Source organism: Chenopodium album, chromosome 18 (genome assembly GCF_948465745.1).
Source record: "Chenopodium album chromosome 18, dcCheAlbu1.1, whole genome shotgun sequence".
NCBI lineage: Eukaryota > Viridiplantae > Streptophyta > Magnoliopsida > Caryophyllales > Amaranthaceae > Chenopodium > Chenopodium album.
Genome location: NC_137851.1, coordinates 12,646,236 through 12,663,598, shown reverse-complemented (window position 1 = coordinate 12,663,598; position 17,363 = coordinate 12,646,236). Strand labels below are relative to the sequence as shown.

At 33.3% G+C, this 17,363-nt stretch overlaps 2 long non-coding RNA genes across 3 annotated transcripts; one reads left to right on the top strand and one right to left on the bottom strand.

The window, feature by feature from the left end:
- Window positions 1-1,227: 1,227 nt before the first annotated feature.
- Window positions 1,228-4,328, top strand: LOC145593121 (uncharacterized). Of its 2 annotated transcripts, none has more exons than XR_014102556.1 (3): window positions 1,228-1,404; window positions 3,752-3,979; window positions 4,116-4,328. It is a non-coding gene; the product is annotated as an uncharacterized LOC145593121 (long non-coding RNA). The 2 variants fall into 2 exon arrangements; XR_014102557.1 differs by having other exon boundaries at window positions 3,785-3,979; window positions 4,116-4,327.
- A 537-nt stretch (window positions 4,329-4,865) lies between these two features.
- Window positions 4,866-8,814, bottom strand: LOC145593120 (uncharacterized). The gene is made up of 3 exons (XR_014102555.1): window positions 8,626-8,814; window positions 8,362-8,423; window positions 4,866-6,718 (listed from the first exon to the last, which is right to left on the bottom strand). It is a non-coding gene; the product is annotated as an uncharacterized LOC145593120 (long non-coding RNA).
- Between the last annotated feature and the right edge of the window lie 8,549 nt (window positions 8,815-17,363).

The window sequence follows — 17,363 nt, the reverse complement described above, 5'->3', positions numbered from 1 at the left end:
ATGTATGTTCATTCAGAAGTTAAAAAATGTTCAAAAAGAAATCATATATTGTTCATTCATTATAGACCTTTGATAATTCCATTTTAAAATATAATATATTCCTATGGTATTTCATTCACATATAATATCAATAGATATTAAGTTGTATTTTGATATATATATATATATATATATATATATATATATATATATATATATATATATATTGAATTATTATTAATGGTCATTTATGTACTATTAATGGATATCCATTTAGATTCTGATATATGTTCTTTTTTATATTAATAAATGTTCATTTAGCATTTAATTCATGTTCATTTAGATTTTATACGTTCATTCTCATATTGAAAGATTTTTATATCTTTATAGTGTGTTCATTCCTGTATTCGTAATTGTTATTCGTGTGTAATGTTCAATTTTGAATCCTTAGATTTCACGTACTTTTGTTTGGAATGTGTTGTTATTATTAATTTTTTTTTGAAAAAACTTGATCGATCTCTTATTGTACCGGATAATCAAGTGAGGAAGTTGAAGGCGACATATATATTGTGCTCAGATTATATTTTTCATGAAAGAAAACACACAAATATATGATTGGAAGTGCAACAAGGAGGATATTAAATTCATTTTATAGTGGAAATTATTTTTTATCAGCGTTTTATTAAAAAAAAAAAAGAATTCTAATACGTATGTATTTGCTTACATCTTACTAGGAAACTTACACATAACTTTTGAAATGAACATGTGATGATATAAAAATGATCATTTGTTGAAACACGAATAAACAAAAATGAACATTGGATGATGCAATACTTCTTATAATAAAAATGATTTGAACGCAACAATTCTTATAAATAAATCTACTCTAATTTTTATTTATAGAAAATTCTTGAAATACAATTCAAAGAGTATATTAATTTGAACAAAAAAACTTCTTATTATAAAAATGAACATCTAATGATACATAAATGAACATTTACCAATACAGAAATTAATATTTTATAAAAATTTGCAGGAAATTCATAAATGAAAAAGAGCAGGGCGGGACACGCGCGGAGGGTGAAGGGTGCAGGTAGTGTTCCCTAACGTGGGGTGTAGATAAAAATTTGTAGAATTATGGAGAGTCGGTTTCTCTTGCTCAACAAGACTTCTAGAGCGCAATGGACAATAATAACTTTTTTTTTTTTTTTTTTTTTTTTGAGGGGATGGACAATAATAACTTAATAAGTCAATAAGTTACCAATTAGTAACCAAACAACCAACTGGTCTTTCTTGCTCAGCAAGACGCTTCTAGAGCACAATAAATTGCAGATTAGTACACCGTTCCACGTTTTCTATACAACGAGCAAACCAATTTGGCCCTCAAAATTATTCATTATTCCCCATTAATCTCGTTTGCTTTAGGTAAATTTCTGCTTTATTTCCTTGATTAATTCTCCTACTTCAACTTTAATCATGTTTTATTATCTTTCGTTTACTTTTTTTTCCTAGTAATTAGTAATTTTTCTAAATTGTTGCTTTCTTTCTGTAACTGATTATGTTCATTCTAAGAATATGTTTTGTTTGATTTTTCATTGTGACATTTTGTCGAGCATCTGGTGTGCATTACAAGGATTACTCCATTTGTATAGGTACTGGAATTCTTGGATGTTATAAGAATGATTTTAGTAATTTAAATTTCAAAGTCATGAATATGATTAATTAATTAGGTTTCAGTGAGTTGACCCTGTATTTTATAGAAGCATGATCATAAGATTAATTTGGAAATTTAATAAAAAATGCAGTTTGAGGATTATATTACTATGTTTGTTTTGATGGAAAACATTTTCCGTGATTTTCCATGGAAAACAATTTTAGGAAAAAAAAAAACACGATTGTAAGCTGTGTATAGTGAAGAAGAAAATGGGAGTGGAAGGGAAAAGATGGATTGGAGGAGAGGAAAAGGATGTTAGTAGTAGAGAGGATAATGTGACATTCCATCTTTTCATTCTTGGGAAAACTATTTTACACCTAGAAAATTGGTTAGGAAATTGTTTTCCACCCAAGACAGTATTACAAACCTAGCTATGAAAAATGGGAAAATCATTATCGTAGGTAATGTTTTTTTTATCAAAACAAACAGAGCCTAAGACAGTCATAATAAGCGTATTGGTTGGTTTTATGGTTATAACTATAAGCATATCATGGGGGTTTTTTGGGGATCTTGTGAACTTGTAGAGCTCATTTTTGGGTTATTTAGGGATGTTGAAATTTTTGTTATAACTTTTGAATATGCTTATGGGAATTGTTTCATCTTGATTAAGATGTGAGATATTGGGTAAATGCTTTAGTATAGTTGAATTTTTGTGCTTACTTTGGTTTGTTGTGGTGAGTGGGAATCCTTGATATTAACCTTGCTTTCGAATTAGAAAATCTTTCTCATGTTGGGTGAAACGAGTGTGTGTGTGTGTTTGTTTTGGGGGGGGGGGGGGTGTTATAATGCTAAATTCTAAAATTGTTCTGTCAAATGGTAAGAGTGGAAGCATATGATTCTATGGTGCTGTCTGATAATATGTTGGATTAAAATTAAGGAACGTTGTGTATTTGGCCACTGCCCACCTGAGTGTTTGACAGTTGAAGAACATTCAGTTACTTGAGGTGCGGTTCAATTGTTAATATATCTTAAACAAGAAAATCCATAAAGAATACCATTATAGCTTAGTGTTGAGCTATTGAGTGTTGTAGGTCATGTATCATGTTACTTGAGGTGCAGTTAAAAGTGTATATGTAACTTACATGGGAAAATTCATAGAGAATACCAGTATAACTTAGTCCACTTAAAATGTATCACTAAGCCTGATTGTTAACTTAGTCCACTTACTTGAGGTGCGGTTCAATTGTTAATATATCTTAAACAAGAAAATCCATAAAGAATACCATTATAGCTTAGTGTTGAGCTATTGAGTGTTGTAGGTCATGTATCATGTTACTTGAGGTGCAGTTAAAAGTGTATATGTAACTTACATGGGAAAATTCATAGAGAATACCAGTATAACTTAGTCCACTTAAAATGTATCACTAAGCCTGATTGTTAACTTAGTCCACTTACTTGAGGTGCGGTTCAATTGTTAATATATCTTAAACAAGAAAATCCATAAAGAATACCATTATAGCTTAGTGTTGAGCTATTGAGTGTTGTAGGTCATGTATCATGTTACTTGAGGTGCAGTTAAAAGTGTATATGTAACTTACATGGGAAAATTCATAGAGAATACCAGTATAACTTAGTCCACTTAAAATGTATCACTAAGCCTGATTAGGGACTGGTGGCTACGTGCCTGAATGTTATGAAGAGAGAATTGAAGTTAGCAGATTTGTTGAGGAGAAATAGTAACTTGCTAGACTAGCGCACTCAAAAAAACCAGTTGGGGTTGCTAGGGGAAATAGGAAAACTTCCTATAGTTCTACCAGATGAAGGTTTAATTAACTTCTTTTATACTTCGTATTAGTGCATCTTGAATCATGGTTAAGAGTATCCTTGCCTAATATATCTGGAATGAAGTACTTGCATGATATTCACTTCTTGCCAGGGAAAAAATAAAAACCCAGTTCTGTGCTTGTGTAAGTTGTCATTTTAGTCCAATGTACGCCAATTTATTTCCGCATCCTTTTAGCTAAGGCTATGTATAGCAAGCATACGGTTTATCTCCTTCTTAGATGAACATGATTAGGCCTAATGTTGGCTCACTGTCTCATATCTGAGCATATTCAGATATTCACTCTAGTGTCAAACCTTTGAACACAGGTTGACATGGAAGCTCAGAAGAGTGAATCTGCAATGAAACCTTTTGCAAGTGCACCTGCTGCAGCAGCCACTTCATGCCGGAAGAAGAAGAGCGAAGAAGCAGCTTTCCTTGAGGATATAAAGGACCACATTGACGAGTTTGTCCATGCCTCAATGGATGAACACAAGGAATGCTTCAAAAAAACCATCAATAAGGTTTAATTACTTATCCCTTTCATCATATATTAGACTAATGTTTCTTCAATATATATATGCCTTATGTTCTGTCATCATTCTGATCTGATATGTTTCATCTGAGTTCTTAACACAGTAGAATTTCCTGTCATTGCAGATGTTTGGGTTGTCAAGGAAAGTTGCAGAGAAAGAAAAGAATGCTGAACAGCAGGAAGTCGAAAGTGTTCTGCCTCTTCAGACAACAATTTCAAACTAGACTGATAATCATTAATTGCATAGTAGTTTATGGTTTCTTAACTTTCAGATACAGTATGGAACGGCTCATAGTTTAGAATGGAGGTGTATGGTGTTCTTTGCTTGCTCTATGATCACCATACTGGTTTAATGTTTATATATTGTCTAAATCCTAAACGTGAATGATGTTTCTACTTGGAGGCGGATTAATAAAGAATGTTACTAATACGTTTTTTTAGTAAGTTATTAATGAGTACTTTTCAATCCCTGCTTGACTAATCTTTCCTTAGTCCTCATAGAGGAATTCCAAGTTATTATAATTAGGGGTGTCTTTATTAGCATATCACCGCCCCCATATATCCAAAATTGTACCTTCTGTTAGTCGTCGACTTGTTTCACAAAATACCTTGTGATATGCATTTTAATTTTTAAGCATCTCACACGGTTAATAGAAACTTGCAATTCTTAATTCGTATATTAAGCCATGGACAAATTTAATCATTTACTGCTAACGTATGTCATAAATTCGAAAGTCAGATTGGCCTACACAAAAAACACCGAAGTATCTAATCAACTTGAGGCGCATAAAGAAGATGCTCATTCTTTTCTTCTCACTCCACAGCTCCATCCACTCTCCCAAAATGATTAAAATATGATGAAAATATCAGTCACTCTTTAGAATAAGGTATGTAATTCTATAGTGTTGGATCACTAGGAAGGAATCTAATAGTTGGAACATGAAAAGGCCTTGGTACAAAGCCGTATCAGTACAATTGCTTCATCAACTTGATGCAATATCAAAGTATTCTGTTTTTACAAATGTATTGTATCCGTATCATGTATGACCGTAAGTCCGTAACATCATATGCCCATCTGATCTTCAATTCATGAAGTCGATAACAGCAACCTGTAATGGCTGTAAGCCCTTCCCTGCTATCAGAACAAACAAAATTATCAATAGAGAATCATGATGATAAGAAAGAATGCACCAGTAATAGATCCTCACGAAAATGCAGCACCTAAACGCCTAAATTTAATCCAAAGAAAGATTAACATAATCGTGAACATACTTATAGCAGACAAGCTTAAGGTTAAAGCCATCTAGAATGGTCCAAAAAACATCATAAATCATGTTCCACTAGGAGAATATTGTCTAGCAATTGGTATAAAAAGGGGAGAAGGAAATGTAAAATCAAAGATAAAAGGTAGAAGCCTTTGTCCAAGCTATTGAGAACTGAATAGAGCAGAAGCTTAATAATATGCCATTATGGGACCTTTATGAATGTGACTGTAAGGAAAAGGTGATAATGCAACATTCATGCACAGATAAAAAGTTCAAAAAAGAACTTGCAGCGGTTTGTTCGTACCACCGTAGCTAGAATCACAAGTACTGATGGAAGTATATTGTTCCTTATACCTGACATACTCACCTTAGTTTCAGAAACATTAAGCTCAAAACAAAGCATCAGGCACTTAGAAAAGTTCAGAGGTTAAGTTACTGATAGCTGACCTCACTACTAACTAGGCTCATCCCATATAAGAAATGGAATACCTTTTCCTTGCGCCTTTAAAATTTATGTCTAGACCTGCCACAATATTATGAGCGTAATTATTCTTGAGACTCTGACATCTTTGTCATAATAGAAGGGATGCACAGAAACAAAAGGAAAAATTATTACAGAAAGAAAAAAGAGAGGTCTAACAACATACTCAGAATACTAGCATTTTATTCTTTGAAGTGAGGACTAGGGGATGTAGCAGTGATGCTACTTCCTGTATTCCACCGACAAGATACAGGATCAACCGATCAAGTAGAAGCCCTTATCTCTACTGGATGGAGTTTACCATATAAACAAAAAATTCATCACCCCAAATGGTAATGCAAACAATATGAATAATGGGACTAATAATTAGGTACAGCATGCCAAATGTCGTTTCAATGATTGATACATAAGATACACCATTAACAGTCACCCTCTAAACTTGTCACAAGATGTTAAAAATTGTATATTCTTATGCAATAGTGTGGTATGTATGTGTATCTATCAACAGTCACCCTCCAAAATTATCAATTTTTACATCTAAGGTGTCAATTGCAACGTTATCATAGTATTTACCATTTACTTGATACAGTTCTCAACTTCTCATTAATCACATTTAGAATCCAAGATTTTTCTCATGCCCACCCAAAAATTCCATTTTGTTGGCCTGCTGCTAAAAAGTTGAGGTTCCTGCTTCCATTGCCTAAAAAGTATAATAATGAGGCTGTATAAAAAATTCAGTGCTCCAAAGCACAGTTGTAAGGTATATTATCTCTAGTCCAAACTATGGACCACCGCTAGGAGAATGGAAAAGCAGGTGGAGAAGAATCTACCAGCTACTTTACATATGAAGACGACTAGTTGACAAAGATCCATTCCAACCTTCTGTGGTAAAGGAGTATCTTGATGCAGCTCTTGCTCATTTTCTAGAGAGATTCCTGGGAAGACGAAGTATACTTTGAGTTAATGGGTAGGTATCGTCATACTGCACCAAATAAAAAAAAAATTCAGTAAGACCAATGGATAATTTTTTTTTTTTCTTTCTAAAAACTAAATGCATGCAATACAGCATAAAAAACTTATTTAACAAAATGTTTCAGTTCTCATCCATTATTAGTTTTGGCAAATCAGTTATTACCCTCAAGAGATTTAGGGAGGACAATAAGATCTTGTTTGTCGTATTATTTTTACTGAAAGAAGCCCAAAAGGAATAATCCAATTGCAGTCACAACTCACAACCTTCCAACTTGTAATTTCCAGTATACATATCTTGTCCACTTGTAAGATTATTCCAAAAAAAAGCTTAATATGTTGGGGCTCATTTAAGCAACTTGTAGAGAGAATCAAACTCTTATCATATTCATAGACAATCTTCAGATAATATGGTCTTATTTTTACCATAACTTTTTGTGGGGATATTTAGGTTCTTTCGAAAGATTCTCTTTCTGTGTTGACATAAAACAAGATGAGATGAGCAAACACTTAAACCAAAATATCACTCAGCACCTTAATTTTACCAAAGAATAATTACTAATCAATTTCCATTACCTTTGTTCCTTATACTATATGTTATTATTAAACTCTAATATGGATCTTCCAATAGGCCTGCACTAGCATATGCTCTTAGAGTAGAACAAAACATACAAGACATGGAGTATTAGCGCTAAGTTTCTAACAACAATAATAGAATAATATGAAATACTGTGGTAATCAAAATTAAGAAATCATCCTAAAAGAAACATCAATAATGTTGTCATGTAAATAAGGACAGTGTGAATACAGACTACAGAGTATTAATCAGCTTAGTGAGATAAATATGCACAAAATGCACTTATGAGGAACATTTGCAACACTTTTCAGGGGTGGGAAAAAGAGTTGTTGATCAAGTAATAAAAAAAAATAATCAATTCTTCTCTTGAAATTGGCTTTGCTAAAATGAAAGCATCCCAGAATGTTTACCAGGGACTACCACTGCCCACTGGCAAAGAACCATGCATCCAACAAGGACCAAAAAAATGTCAAAACTATCATGAATGAAATTCTGTTCAGTGACCATCCAATTAATGCAGATATCACATTATCAATTACATGGGGTAGAGTTTGATTGTCACAACCTAAGAGGTATTATGTCTATAGGTCCAAAATCGTACTAATCATTGTGCTGAACTAGAAGTCCTTTATAATCTATTAAATTTTTCTTTATATCAGAAATACAACTGAAAATTGCTGACAAAAAATATAAGACAAATCTCATAATCAATTAAATTGGCCAGAACAACTAGTTTCCATCACTGTTTTCTGGATAAAAAAAATGATATAAATAAGCAAATTGATCATCACATTAAAAGAACCACTTGTAGCAAATAGTATTACATATATTCTATTTGCTAGAGTGTATCAATAAGAAGGGATGAGGTCGAATCTAGAGCATCTAAGGTTATGAGCTAAATATGACATATTGTCCATTGCATGAGTATCATGAAAGCTGATACATGCAAGAGATTGTTGTATTTGTGAATCATGACACCTAAAATACGTCTTAACTTCGTATAAGAAATACGTGTTTGCATGACAAGAGAAGGTTTCCAAAATCAAGAAAATACAAGAGAAAAGTGTCATTGATAATACCAGTAACTGAGCAACGAGCTCCAAGCCTCCAAGAGCCACTCAACATTGTTCCCGTCCACATCCTGCAGAGTTAATATAAATAAGCTTAGGTTTTCAAGATTGGTTAATCACAGAACTTTGAGAAATACAACAGTAGCAGCCATCAACTGTTTCTAGCCCTTAACAAGACCTTAGGACAGTGAAAGCTAAGAAAATAGGCAAGTTAATTACACGAACTGAGCTATTACAATTAGATTGAAACCAAATTCAATAAATTACACTTACAAATTTGTTATAGAGCTATATAGTGCTCTTCTTGCTCATAAATCATTAACAAAAGGACCCAATCCCCCACTGAAGAAGTAGATAGTATTGTAAACTTGGACTTTAAGAAATCTCATCAGATCATGATATAGATTAAGCTGGCCAGCTGGAGAACTTTAGGATGGAGTTGAAGACAAAGTCTAGCGAAATTTCACTGCTAAGATGCAGCATCAGAAGATTATATGCGAAGAATCCATCACCTATATCACTATATGCATAGTTGGCTTATAATTCAGTCATGAAATCAGTATGGCCAATGGAATGAGTTTGTATCTGCAGGGACTCACATTCTGCAGAGTCAAGGACTTGATCTACACAAGTTTCATACCTTTTTATGTATCCTGTAATGTTTTTCAGCCATTGATAAGTTTTAAGTTATTTGAAACTTCATACAAATACATGCAAACTCTTTTAGTTACTTTAGTGACAAAATATGATGAGGACCACAACCTTTCTCCTTTTATTTTTATTTTTTTTACAAAAAATAAATTATTTTATAGCTACTAGCTAATTTATAAACTCTAAGTCAAAGATCATATACTTTCATGGATTTCATCGAATAAAAAAGAAAACAAATACAGCCAAATTATCTAAAATAAGACAACATGTAAAGCATGCATGTGTGCTTGATATGGTATTGCTTTAGAATCTTATTACGATTATATGAGGTAATTATGCTTAATTGGAATCTTAAGGCATAAATCGAACAAATTGTCACCTGTGAAACTGCGAAGCAACATGCAGGTACAAAAATGAATTAATTATTAGAGATATTTTCCTTCAGCTTTCTATCCTGCTCTACTTTTTTCATCCTGCATATTTTTTGTGGTTCTTAGGAACCGAAATCACTAAAATTCCACAATCTTTAGATTCGCCTCATGCAAAAACTTTGCCTGGTTGGCATCAGCCATCGGCAATCAGCCATCAGCCACCAGTCCACCCTATAAATAGCAGGCATTGCAAACTCTCAGCTCATAACAAATCCTCTCTCGACTACAGCTTTTCCTTAAAAAAACTTCCCTTTCCCCTTCCAAATACCTATAACTTCCAAACTGGTTTTCATTATTGTCTTTTCTCCTTGTTCTATTCCTTCATTTACTAAGAAGTAACTACCTTGGGCGCACTACAAACTATCCTCCTCACTTTTTGTTAATTTCTTCAAACAAACAACTAAAGCTTAACTCAATGTCTTCTAATGGCTGGACTCCACAACAAAATAAGGCTTTTGAAAGAGCTCTTGACAAGTACGACAAGGACACACCTGATCGTTGGAACAATATTGCCAAAGAGGTTGGTGGAAAATCCGTTGATGATGTAAAGAAGCGTTATCAAGAACTCCTTGAGGACATCCAACACATTGAGTCAGGCCGAGTGCCCTTCCCTTATAATTGGAAGATGTAACCAAAGGTATGCACTTATGCACCATAATCCAACTCTAGAAGTTTTTCACTGTATTTGACTTCTCATTGTACCACACAAATATTTTCTATGATTCTACACTCGCACTATAAACTTTTGGTATAGGAATCTATGCTATTCCTGTATGCTAAATGATTCCTTCGGTTTCTAAAACCATTGTCCATACACACACACACACACTCGAACACACGCCAATTGTAATCTAAATAAAAATTGTGAACTGTAAGGAGGCGTAAACTAGTAAGCCTCATTAATCAATTACACTATGTATTGCTTGAAGCATATGCTACATAATAAACCTTGATTAGAAACAATTTAACTCTTATTATTGCTTGAAGCCAAAATTAACAACAATAACACATTTTTGTACAATATTACATCTAAACTAATAACAACAATAACTAATTAAATTTGTCTCTAATTATGTTTCTTAAATGAATGTGCAGGATGAAGCATACAAAAACTCAACCAAAGTTCATTATTATCGGGGGTGAATAAAATCAACTGTGGCTATTACACATTGGTGCTAATGATTTAGAATTTCTCGTTCTAGTTGTTTTCACAAATTTGTTACTTCGTAAATGGTTTAATTTTTGTATCATATAGCTATGTATCAAATACCAAAAAATGCAATGTATTGATGCTCCTAAATGAGCAAGCATGTATCAATTGGGAGCCAATTAATTGTATACAATTGTGTTTGTAATTACATAATATCTATGCAATAGAATTATTGTTTGTACTTAAAATTTAAAAATAGAGTTGTAACTCAAACATTGAAAATTGAATGATGTTGTATAATTCGAAGCTAGGGTTTGAGAAAATCTCACCTTATGCTTGGGATTCTGAAGTAAGCACAACTGATCGAGTTTGATGAGGGGGAGAGAAAGATTTGAACCTGATTTTGAGTGAGTGATTGTGGCAAGGGCGGGAGTTTCAAAGTAGTTGCCAAGGGGTTTCATACTACTTTGAATTGGAGTGAGGAATATAATAGAGAGATTCTTCCATACACTCGAGTGTACGGTACATTTTGGAAAATTTGTAAAATACCATCTAAATAGAAGACTGTTTTAAAATTACCACCCATTAAGTTTTTATTTTTATTTTACCACCCCTTAAATTAAAAACGTATTCAGTTTCCCAACTTTTTCAAAATTTCGGTGGATTTTTTGTATGTGACCCTACCAAACTAACTTACCTCCCTTTTTTTCTTTTTTTTCTCTCAACTTAACCCTCTCACTGTTCTATTACACTCAACTTATCACTTCCCTCATTTAATCAATTCCTTCAATAAATTGTTGAACCATCATTAATCTTCTCCCTCTTTCTTCTTAAATTTTCTGACAAATATTCAACTACCCCTAAAATTATTAAAGTAAAACCCTAAGTTTTGTTTTTCTAGAAATTAATCGCTTTACTGTACTTGCATGTACTGGTGAAGGTGAAAAACTACGAAAAGTCGCCATCTTTGGGTGTTCTTTGGGGACCAGAAGCTAGGTGAAGTTCCTGACATTCAATTGTTGAAAACGCCCAATTCAATTGTCCCAAGAACTCTAACTATTGAAACCGCCCAATTTAATTATCCTAAGAACCCTAATTGTTGAAAACGCCCAATTCAATCGCCCCAATAACCCTAATTCCCAAATCTACCCATTTACCCCAACTATAGTTGGCGAATAGCCCTAAATTAAGAACAAATGGAATCTTTACCTTACTGTGAACTGAGCGTCTTCCATTGTGGGGATTTGTTAGGTTCTTCAAACAATAAGTAGCAAAATCTGAGAAAATTTGGTAGAATTTGGTGAAGGAAATACAAATTGAAGTTAAGAGCTGTTTTAAAGATAAAAATCCAGGAGAAAATCAGTCCAAAAGGGTCAATATAGCCGTTTGGTGGGGCGCACAGCTGGAAAAGCCACTGGAATTTTGAAAAAGGTGGGAAAATAAACACGCTTTTAATTTAAGGGGTGGTAAAATAAAAAATAAAATTTAATGGGTGGTAATTTTAAAACAAGTCTACTATTTGGGTGGTAATTTACAAATTTTCCTTTTAAAATAGAGTGATTTCCATAAATAATGCTAAAATTCAAATTAATTCCCTGTATAAGTTGGTTTAGAAACTATTTCCCACAATACCGTCCACATAGGATCGGTTCTTAGGTTTGAAATTTGGCAGTATAAAACCGCTAATACCATTAGTGGTTCTATAATATAACCGCTAATACCATTAGAGGTTCCATGCATAAAACCTCTACTTTAGCTTTCACTAGTGGCTCTTTATATAGAACCGCTAATGGTATTAGAGGTTTTACATAAAGAACCGCTAATACCAATAGAAGTTCTATATTAGTTAAAACCACCAACAATGTTAACGGGTTTTATACTTGTAAATACGGAGTACCGAACCTTGAAACCGAGCCTACGTGGATGGTATTATGGAAAATAGTTTTTAAACCAATGTATATAAGGAATCAGTTTATATTATTACATTATTTTGGGAAATCACCCTTTAAAAATATCATTTGCTCATTTTGATAATTGTTAATTACGGAGTATTTTTTTTTCCTATTAAATCATTTTTTTACTTGTATTTTTTATTAAATGACCCCATTAAATTTATCAAATGTATTTTGACCCATTAAATCTACACTCTTTGAAGGTAATAAGTACCTCTATAGTAGGTTTGAGTGTAGAAAGTGCCCCTATGATAGGCTTTTTTCAAGTTTCTTTCTTTTTTTATTTCTTTTTTATTTTTTAATTTTATTTTTTATTTTTTTGAGTTTAGTATGGTGCAAATTGTTTCATGGGTAAAGATTTGTGCGAAACTGAAAAAGAGGTTAATCCTTCGATTACAATCTAATGAATCAGACGAAAATTTTTTTCACGACTACAACACATCGATAGACCCTGTCGTCAAAAAAGGCTTTAAATCACAACAATATAAAAGAAGCTAAGGTATGAAAAATGTATGATTTGCAACAATAACTGTAGCTCTGCTGAAAGGATTCTTTTATTTTATTCAATTGTCATGTATTTATTAAATTGGAAAATCTGTCAAATAACACCTTTTATAACCCTTTTGTTGTGAAAAACACTTATATTTTTTTTTTTTGTTAAAACCAGATTTTTTTTTTGCGAGAACACTCCTTACCCCGATTTCAGGCCATTGACTTTGGTTTAACGGCGTTGACCCCCTCACGTGAGTGTCACGTGCTTAGAATACCCCATTTCTCTCTCCTCACAGCCACCACATGCAACCACATCCTAGCCAACCCTAGCCGCCAATACCACCGCTTAGCAGCCACTAGAACCACCTCTTAGTTTCGGACACCATCATCCATCAACCTAGCGACCATCACCGCCCACGGCCCACCCAAATCACTCTTAACCTACCCAGAAAACCCCCCCTCCCTTTTTTCATCCATAACAACCAGACCATCCTCAGCTCCTCCAACGTCGGCGCAACGATCCAGGCAAAGAGTGACCATCTTAACCATTAGGAACAAGATTAAAGTCAGTAATTTGTGGTGGATTTGATGTGGGTTTTTGTTGGGGATTCTTGCTCCATTGTTAGATCTAAGGAAAAGTTGCAGAAAATTAAAGATCTTAAGGAGGGAGTGAAAATGGAGGAGAGAGAAAGATAGATGTGATTTTTCGGGTGGATTTTTTGTTATTTGGAAAGGCGGTGACGGTGGCTAGGTTGATTGGTGGTGGTGTCCATGGTTGAGAGGTGATCCTAGTGGCGACTAGGCGGTGGTGTCAGTGGCTAGGGTTGTCTAGGCTTGTGGTTATGGTGGCTTGAGCAGAGAGAAAGGGGGTATTTTGAGAATGTGACCCTCATGTGAGTCTCACGTGACGAGTCAACGCCGGTAAACCAGAGTCGATGGTCTGAAAACTTAATCATACGCTAATTTGTATCACAAATTTGTAACCCTTGCAAATTATACTCCACTTTGTAACAAATTTGAAGTAGTGATTCGGGTTAGGCCTTTAGGCTAAGGGTTATTTAGGGTCATCATTGAAAATTGTGGGCTTTGAGGTGATTTGAGTATGTAAAATAACATTTCTCTTGTTTTTGGTACTTTTGAAATAGACATGAGCAAAGCTAGCTTAGCGTACTAACCCGAATTTGGACAGTATTTTTGGGCTCGAATTTCAAGTCTAACTTCTTTTTTAAATTTCTTTTTTTTTGTTTTGGGCAACCAAGAAATTCATTTTTAAACAAAATTTTGGCCCGGCCCAAAGCCTCGGCCGAAAGAGCAAAGCCCGTTCCGTGATCACCTCTATTTTTTTATTTTTTTTTGGAAACAAGTGATCACCTCTATTTTGAAAACAAATCACTACATAAACAATCCTTAAGTAAATTTTTAAAGTTTGGGTATATAGGTACTTTCAACTGTTTGTAAGAAATTGTAAAAAAAAAAAAGAAAAAAAAAGTATTTGTATAGTCTTTTCCCTCATGCCTTTACAAACATAGCACTCTCTCTCTCTCTCTCTATATATATATATATATATATATATATACATATATACATATATATATATACATATATATATATATATATATATATACATATATATATATATACATATATATATATATACATATATATATATATATATATATATATATATATATATATATATATATATATATATATATATATATATATATATATATATATATAAAGGAGAGGGGCAAAGCCCCAACAACGAAAATAAAAGGAACTGAAAAATAAAAGAAAACAAAAATAACAAAAAAACTAGCTAAGAGCTCCAGACGGCACCATCCTAGTGCGCATCATTCCACTAAGGTCCTCTAATAAAATAGCATGAAAATCCTTTGAGATTGCCTCAAGAAGAACGAATTTTGGCTCCAAATTAATCCCATAGTTAGCTAATCAATCAGCTGCTCGGTTAGTCTCTCTATAGCAGTGGTTAATAATTACCTCCCAATCGTTACAGGTGATGAAAGCTTTACACTTTCTAATGATGTGGACATAAGGAGAGTTCACTACAAAATTTAGTCAATATAGCAACAACTAAAATTTGTTGTTATTCACCAAAAATCCGTTGCTAACTCTAGTTGGCAACAGGTTGGAAACGAAAATTTGTTGTTGCTAAAAGGCTTATAGCCATGGGATTTTGGCTACCAGTTGCAAAATAATTTTGTTGCAATATTGCATGCATTTAAATATAGTTTCCATGATGGTTGCTGTTCTTGGTGTATTTGTTGCCAACTTTGGTTGCAGATTACCATTTGTTGTTGCTAAAAGTAGCAACAAATTATTAATGTTGGTTCCTAAAAATAGCAACAAATCATTCATGTTGGTTCTTAAAAATAGCAACAAATTATTAATGTTGGTTCCTAAAAATAGCAACAAATTATTAATGTTGGTTCCTAAAAATAGAGACAAATAATTAAATATTATCAATACGAGACAGAAACCTGATCTTTATTAGCTAATCGGTTCAACCCGATCCCTTTACCAATCCGAAACCTCACTCGGGTCAACTCGCAAGGCTTTGCATGCAAGGCTCTTTGAATATCCAGTTCGAAGAATCGCAGTTGGTAGGAGTTGAACCTGTGACCTCAAAGTCACATGGTGAAACTCTAACCAACTATACCAAGTACTATTTGTTTACTTCTATGCACATAATTGTTAATAAGTGAACGAAATATTAGAGAAAGAATTGAAAATTTTGTCTCTAAATTGAGAAGGAATAAAAAAATCTGTCTCTAAATTAGAGACGGAATTGAAATCCGTCTCTATTTGATGTTATTATAGCAACAAATCATAAGAAGAGTAACTCTACTGACAACAAATATAAAAGTGGCCTACATATAGATTGACAACAAACTGTAACACAACTTGTTTCCAATGCCAATAAACTAAAATTTGATGTCATTATAGCAACAAATAATAAGAAGAGTATCTCCAATGGCAACAAATAAAAATTTCGTTGTCATTAAGTGACATTGGTAAATGGCAACAAATAAAAAATACGTTATCATCTAGCAACAATAGTTTAGACGCCTTGTTTTTAATGGCAACAATTCAAAAATTCATTGCCTTTGTTTGTTTCTAAATCAATACAACTAAAATATCAGTTGTCATAGTTTGTTGCTATATGGAAACAAGACAAAAATATGATGCTATCTAATAACAACTACTAAGACAGTTTGTTTTAAACAGCAACAAATCAAAAACATGTAGCCATTAATTATTAAAAAGTAAAGCATAAAATGTCGCTTTTAAATAGGCTATGAAAAAAAATTGTTTTCGTTGAAAATTTGTTGCCAAACTTAGTTGCTAAAAAACTTTTATTTTTGTAGTGGTTGGTTGGAGTCGGGTCAACCAACATACGAACAATAACAGCAGAGTCAGACCCTACTTGGACCTTTCTATGACCACGTGCCATGCCACATTCAGCCCACGCCACACTGCAAAAAGCTTAGCTTTCGTATTAGTACATACTCCACAATTTAGCGCAAAAATCTCAAAGGTCTCACCTCCATGGCCCCGATTATTTTAACCTTTAGTATCAATTGTAATTGTAACAAAAAGCTTTCCCAACGAATGGTGGTCATTTGATACAATATCTGCCATTGCCTTAGCCTTTAGTAGTGGTTTTTAATATCGCTGGGGTTGGCCTCAATAATCGATACGAAAACTACATCCAATCGTGGTGATTATTGTAGCGATTATAATCGCTATAAATGTTGTACTCATTTTCTTCAAAAAAAATAAAAAATCATACATATGATCTTTACAAGATTCGAACATGCAACCTTAAACTCTTATATTAAATGTTTCACCAATAAGCTATGACATATTTTATGTATTCTTTGTCAAACAATATTTATATATCTATTGTAGAAAAGGCTTTTCGTATCGATTTTTAGGATTTAGTGTCGATTGTAAATGGTACAATTTATCAGAATTTTATAAATGTGGAAAAATAGTGTGGATATGTATTATTATGTTTTCCGTTCTGTATCGATTTCATATGGGAAAACCATGGCGATTGTAAAATGATACTATTTCCTTAATTATTTCACAAACATACTTTCATATTGTAGCGAATGTACAATCGCTACCAAATAATCGCTACGAAAAGACAATTTTCTTGTAGGGCCACCTGCACCAACCTTCCCTAGGTTGCCAGTTTTATCCGTATTGAACTTGACCCACCCTTCTCTCGGGAACTTCCACTTCAAAAGCAGGTCCTTACGTACACCTTTCCTGATACCACTCAACTTATCATCACGATCCATAGCT